Source organism: Rhineura floridana, chromosome 3 (genome assembly GCF_030035675.1).
Source record: "Rhineura floridana isolate rRhiFlo1 chromosome 3, rRhiFlo1.hap2, whole genome shotgun sequence".
NCBI classification, from domain to species: domain Eukaryota; kingdom Metazoa; phylum Chordata; class Lepidosauria; order Squamata; family Rhineuridae; genus Rhineura; species Rhineura floridana.
This window is the reverse complement of record NC_084482.1, coordinates 215,462,054-215,469,323: the sequence shown is the minus strand read 5'-3', so window position 1 is coordinate 215,469,323 and position 7,270 is coordinate 215,462,054.

Below are 7,270 nucleotides of genomic sequence, written 5' to 3'. Positions count from 1 at the left end.
AATGTGGAAAGAGCTTTTGTGCAAGCACAAACTTGTTGTCATCAAAGCATTCATACCAGGGAGAAACTATGTCAATGCTTGGAATGTGGAAAGACCATCAGCTGGAGGAAAAATCAAACCTCCCATCAAATAATTCATATAAGGAAGAAACCATTTCAGTGCATGGAATGTGGAAAGAGCTTCAGTTGGAAGGAAAGTCTCACCTCCCATCAATGCATTCATACAGAGGAGAAACCATATCAGTGCCTGGAATGTGGAATGAGCTTCTGTTGCAACAAGACCCTTAATATACATCGCAAAAGCCACACAGGTGAAGAACAATATAAATGCTTGGAATGTGGAAAGAGCTTTAATCAGAGCTGCCATCTTACAACCCATCAAAGAATTCATACAGGCGAGAAACCATATCAATGCATGGAATATAGAAAGAGCTTCCGTCGCAACAAAAGCCTTGCTGTACATCACAGAAGCCACATGGATAACAACCATATCAATGCTTAGAATGTGGACACAACTTCACCTCCAAGAGAAGTCTCACTTCCATTCAAAGAATTCATACAGGGTAGAAACCCATACAAGTGCTTTGAATAAAAAGTTTGCTGAAATATGTTGAACTGTTCTTATTTTTCATGGTATAGGAACCTATCCCTATTCTTTTCATGTTATTCCTATCTCTGGTACTAAAGTTTCTGTTAAGGAAGTAATGTCCAGGAACTCATGTAGTTCGTTAACTGAGGTATTACTGTAATTACATTTTTTATCTCCTCCGCAGAGACAGGCCTATTTAGAAGCATTCTGTGATCATCTGAAAGCAGAAGAATGGAGAGAGTGCATAAATATGCAACAGTGGCTGAGTCCTCACGATTGTGGATGGAATACAACTTTTTGAAAAATTTGGCAAAGAGTTGAGTGACATCTGCCATAGTACAACACAGTTTCCCCCTGCAATTCTTAATACCCGAGACTAGATTTTTTGTGTGCATTTTTTCTGTATTGCTCTTGCTAGTTGTTTCAAATTTTTGTTACTAAACTCATAGTGACACCTATCAAGATAGATAAATTGAAATCTTATCCACATCTAGGGCCTCAAGTTCTGCTCATCCCCAAAAGAGCTCTAAGCGATCTAAGGGATTGTTGATCACAAGCTGAATATGAGCCAATGGTGTGATGTGGCTGCAAAAAAAGGCAAATGCTATTTTAGGCTGCATTAACAGAAATATAGTTTCCAAATTGTATGACGTATTGGTTCCCCTCTATTCGGCACTGGTTAGACCTCATCTTGAATACTGCATCCATTTCTGGACACCGCATTTTAAGAAGGATGCAGACAAACTGGAACGGGTTCAGAGGAGGGCAGTGAGGATGATCAGGGGACTGGAAACAAAGCCCTATGAGGAGAGACTGAAAGAACTGGGCATGTTTAGCCTGGAGAAGACTGAGGGGAGATACGATAGCAAAGGTTGCCACACAGAGGAGGGCCAGGATTTCTTCTCGATCATCCCAGAGTGCAGGACACGGAATAATGGGCTCAAGTTACAGGAATCTGGATTTCAGCTGAACGAGAGGAAAAACCATTAGAGCGGTACGATAATGGAACCAATTGCCTAGGGAGGTGGTGGGCTCTCAACACTGGAGGCATTCAAGAGGCACCTGGACAGGCACCTGTCTGGTATGCTTTAATTTGGATTCCTGCATTGAGCAGGGGGTTGGACTCAATGGCTTTATAGGCCCCTTCCAACTCTATGAAATTATTCTATGAAATTAAGTGCGCTAAAGATACCCCAAAAGCTATTCTTGAACTCCTTCAACTGTTTTCACATCTTTTCAGTTCTAAGCCTGGGAGAACCAGCCTCATCAGCCATGGTACTAATAACACTGGTGATCATCCTCCCACAGAAACAGCTTATAGTGTGAGAGAGAAGGTGCTTGCAGACATGAGGGAGATTTAGGAGGTGCTGGTGTTTGGTGTTATCAGAGAATTTAATAGCCCATGGGCTTCACCAATAGTCAATAAACTAGACGGATCAATTAGATTCTGTGCAGATAATAGAAAGCTGAACAGAATCACCGTTATGGATGGATACATTTATTAGATTGTTTGAGTTCAGCCTCTGTGATAATTACCATAGACCTATGTAAGGGTTTCTGGCAGATGAATTTAGAAGTAAAGTCCAGAGAAAAAATCTGTGTTCATAACGCCATGGACTTTTTGAGTTCACAGTGCTCCCTTTTGGCTTGATGAATAGTCCAGCTTCCTTTCAGAGACTAATTCATGAAGTGCTCAGAGGCATGTCAGACTATACACTGGCATATATTGATGACATAACCATTTACAGTGCAACATTAAAGGACCATCTGCTAAATGTGTTAACTGCCATTGGGAAAGCAGGTTTAACCTTAAACTCCTCTACGTGCCAGTTTGGCACAAGAGAAGTGGTTTATTTAGGGCACAAGGTGAGGAGTGGCTCTCTAGCCTCACTAAAAGATAAGCTGGGTGTTATAAAAATTGGCCCACATCTGCATCCAAAAATCAAGTCAGAGCTTTCCTAGGACTTCCAAGTTACTATCACAGATTTATTTCAAAGTTTGGAGAGATTGCAGCTCCACTATATGAGCTAACTTTAAAATATAGTCCTGAAAAGGTAAGGTAAAATGGACTGAAGGTTGTCAACTTGCTTTTGAACAACAAAAGCAAGCTTTGTGTCAAGCTGCTTGACAAACCATACTAGCACAGACCCCTCAGGTATAGGAATTGGAGCTGTTTCACTTCAAGAACAAGAGGGAATAAATGACAAAATAGCCTATTTTACTAGAAAGTTAGTGGAAAGAAAACAAATACTCTTCCATATAAAAAGAGTGCTTAGCAGTCATCTGGGCTAAAGGAAGTTTAAAATGTGAAACTCCAGAGTATTTTTGGTGCTATTTCTCAAGGTTGGCAAACTGGTTTGTTTTGCTTTTTCTGCAAATTATCAGAGGAATGTAGCAACTGAAGTCTGGAGGGCGGGGAGACGCTTTCCTGGCTTTGTGTGTGTGTTGTCTGAGTTACACATGTTTATTTTTAATAATCTTTAAAATATATTTTAGATTTTAATTTCCAGTTCTTCTCTCCACGGCTTCCAGGATTTTAAAAGAAGGGCTGTCTGTGTGTGTGAATGAATAAGAGGAGGGCCCTGAAATAGCCAAGGGCACAACAGAAGACAACTGTTATTTGCCTGCTCTGGATGAAGTTACTCTCCAGTTACGGCCATTCTTAAACAGGGTGTAATGGGCCTGCCAATAGCTGGTATAGCACAGTAGCGAGGAGAGCCTGGCTGGGAGTCCAGAGTCTGAGTTCAAATCCCTGTTCATGTCTCCTGGATGTCAAGGGCCAGCTAAAGATCACCCTCACAGTGAGTGGCTCAGGGGTTACGTGCCTGCCACCTGTGCAGCCATGGGCAAGCTGCAGAGTCCCAAGGAACCCAATTGCCCTCCATCTGGCAGTTGCGGACAAGAAAGGGGCTGGCTTGTGCAGCTGTGGCAAGCTGAGCAGGCCCTAGCCAGCTGGGAGGACTAGACTCAGAGAGAGGCAATGGGAAACCCCCTCTGAATACAGCTTACCATGAACACCCTATTCATAGGGTAGCCATAAGTTGGGATCGACTTGAAGGCAATCCATTTCCATTCAATGGACCTGCCCAGATATTGGCTTAAAATGTGCTGAAATCATTTACATTTGCTTATATGCTTATATTCCTTAGCTTTTGGGTTTCTAATGTCTACGCTGCATAGAGAAAAAATGTTCTTTTAAAAAAGGGCTTCTTCCAGCCCTCCCTTCTGAACAGAGCAATGTTTTACTATGAAGCAGAGTATAAAATGATAAGCAAGTGTAGGCAGTCAGCCAAAACTCCAGCTGTACAAACAAGGAAGTTTCTTACATGGTGAAGTTAAGCAAACTAGTTAAGGATAGAAGTCTCATTAGGAGTGTCTGGTTAAGGACCTGAAGAGCCTGAAAAAGTTGCATGAAGAGGTGCAGTGAACAGGCAGTAGCAGATAAGGCCATGGGAACAAGCCCTTTTCTTTGATGAGAAAGTGTATAAAAGGCCAGGTTTTATAGCACTCAAATATATTATAAAGACCGTTCTGCTGTCTGAAGTCTGACTCCCAAATAGAAAATTTCTGGTATCTCCCAAGACTCAAGGATTCTTGAGTGGGGTCTCTTCTAATCTATCCTCCACCTGTACTGGACAACTGCTGTTGACAACCTGTGAGCTTAGGTGAACTAACATTTGACATGAAATGGAAATGGACTGCCTTCAAGTCGATTCTGGCTTATGGCAACCCTATGAATAAGGTTTTCATGGTAAGCGGTATTCAGAGGGGGTTTACCATTGCCCCCCTCTGAGGCTGAGAGGCAGTGACTGGCTCAAGATCACCCGGTGAGCTTCATGGCTGTGGGGATTCGAACCCTGGTCTCCCAGGTCGTAGTCCAACACCTTAACCGCTACACCACACTGGCTCTAACGTTTGACATACAAGGTCTCTATTTAGATATGAAGGGAGACAGCAAGAGCCCTCGACCCCCTGCATATAAGAGAAGGGGGGTGGCCTTGCCAGTATCAAGGGACAGCCCGGCTGCGGTGACTCATGCATTCATAACCTCAAGACTTGAATATGGTAATGCGCTCGATGTGGGACTACCCTTCTGCCTGATCCAGAAGCTCCAGCTGGTGCAAAAGGCTGCAGCTAGACTGCTGATGGATTGTGGTGCTTAAAAGCATGTGATGGATGCCCGTGCATTCCCGTGCCAGGTTCAACGTTCTTGAATTAATTTTAAAAGGCTCTTAACAACTTGGGTCCAGGATTTCTTCGGGACCCCCGATCCCTTATATCCCAGCCTGACCACTGAGATCTTTGAGGGACTCTCTGTTGGTGCCCCCCATGGCTCACATGCATGGCTCGCAAGAACTAGAAGCTGTGCTTTCAGAAGCCTGTGGAACTCCCTCCCAAGTGAGATCAGACAGGTACCATCCTTGCTGAACCTCAGGTGTACGGCTAAGACCCTCTGGTTCCAGCAGGCTCAGGCTGCTGCAGTCTCTGGTTGGGGGTGGGGGGGGGCCATCGCGGCCGCTGCCGTGGGTGGAGGCGAGTGGTGGCAGTGGAGCCCAGGCTGGGCTGGCTCCCTCTTAGCCCCGGCCCGGTCCGGATTCGGAACCAGAGCCAGTTCCCCTGGGGCTCAGGCAGGCTGCAGTCTCTGGTTCGGGGGGGGGGGCATCACACGGCCGCTGCCGCGCCCAGCGTCTCAAGACGAGGCCCACGCCAGCGGGTGAAGCCGGCGGCCGTCCTTTCCCAAGCCTCCTGCTGAGCCTGTAGGCCGCGTCGGCCCGTCTCGGCAGCGGTTGCTAGGAGATGGGCGACGCGGCTTGTCAGCCTCAGCAGGAGCCGTGGAGGGCAGGCCGGGCCGGCTCCTTTTCAGCCCCGGAGCCGGTTCCCCTGCTCCGGAAAGGACGGCCACCGGCTTCACCCCTCCTGCTGTGGGTGCCGCTGGGCAGCAGCGGCCGCGATGGGGCCCCCCCAGCGGCGCCAAGCAGGAGGGGCGAAGCGGCCGGCCGTCCGGAGCAGGAGAACCGGCTGGACTAAGGAGGAGCCGGCCCGGCCTGCCCTCCATGGCTCCTGCTGAGGCTGACAAGCCGCGTCGGACCCGTCTCCTAGCAACCGCTGCCGAGACGGGCCGACGCGGCCTACAGGCTCAGCAGAAGGCTTGGGAATGGAGGACGGCCGCCGGCTTCACCCGCTGGCGTGGGCCTCGTCTTGAGACGCTGGGCGCGGCAGCGGCCGTGTGATCCCCCCCCCAACCAGAGACTGCAGCAGCCTGAGCCCCAGGGTAACTGGCTCCGAGTCCGGGCCGGGGCTAAGAGAGCCAGGCTGGCCCAGCCTAGCCTCCGCTGCCACCGCTCGCCTCCACCCACCCATGGGCCATCAGATCATCACCCTCACGCACGCGCCTCACCTGTATGTTCTGTGGGTGCCTTTTTTGTAGTTTTATTTTTACTATTTAAGTTTGGAAATGATGCCAAATTTTTGTATCTCTTTAATCAATGTGTTATATTTGGTGATATATATTGCATTATATATTGATGTGTATATCAATATATACTGATATGTATTACACTTACACAAACACATTAAAAGGGTGAGAATTCTAGCCTTTTGCATACTACATAGCCTCTTCATAGAGCTCCCAAGCAGTGATATCTTGGTGTTGTGATGTACAGAAATGGAGAATATACCCTGGATTCCTGATTTTATTTTACTGGGGTGAGGTGGGGGTGATTTGCAGCACTGAATTTTTCTGAACAGAACACTTACAGATTTTCTGACAGTTGGCTGACTCCTGATACTAAACAATTGCACCAGCTTATCTGCCAATAGGTCAGTGGTGCCTTTAACCGCATCAATCCATCTCTTGTTTGGCCTTCCTCTTTTTGTACTCCCTTCTGTTTTTCCCAGCATTATTGTCTTTTCTAGTGAATCGTGTCTTCTCATTATGTGTCCAAAGTATGATAACCTCAGTTTCATCATTTTAGCTTCTAGTGATAGTTCTGGTTTAATTTGTTCGGACACCCAATTATTTGTCTGTTTTGCCTAGAATGTCCTCCCTTGTCCTTAACATGGCTGCAACCGTATCTACTCAGAAGTAAGTCCTGTTGAGTTCTATGGGGCTTAGTTCTTTAATAAGCATGTTTACAGTTGCTGCCTTCAGGGGCATCTATCTGTGCTCCCATCTAACATCACTGCAACACTAGGCTCCTTTCTTCCAATAATGGCCTGGCCTGAGGGCATGTAAACCCTTCTTGCCAGAAGCAAGGAAGCTAGATTAAATGTTCCCTAAAGGTGTTGAACTGTGACCTGGGAGACCAGGGTTCAAATCCCCACACAGCCATGAAGCTCCCTGGGTGACCTTGGGCCAGTCACTGCCTCTCAGACTCAGAGGAAGGCAATAGTAAACCACCTCTGTCTGAATACTGCTTACCATGAAGACCCTATCTGGGACTAACTTGAAGGCAGTCCATTTCCATTTTGCATCACCCTAAGCTTGTGAGAAAGAATGACCTTGTCACTTCAGATGGACCTAGGAACACCCTATTTTAGGTAAGATTTCTATTTTAATCTCCAGAGAATTTTTTTTGAATGGCATGCTCCAAGCAACTGTGGTTGATACAATGTATCGTGCTTAATGATATCACTAGGGCCCGCCCCATGATATCACTAGGGCCCGCCCCATGATGTCACT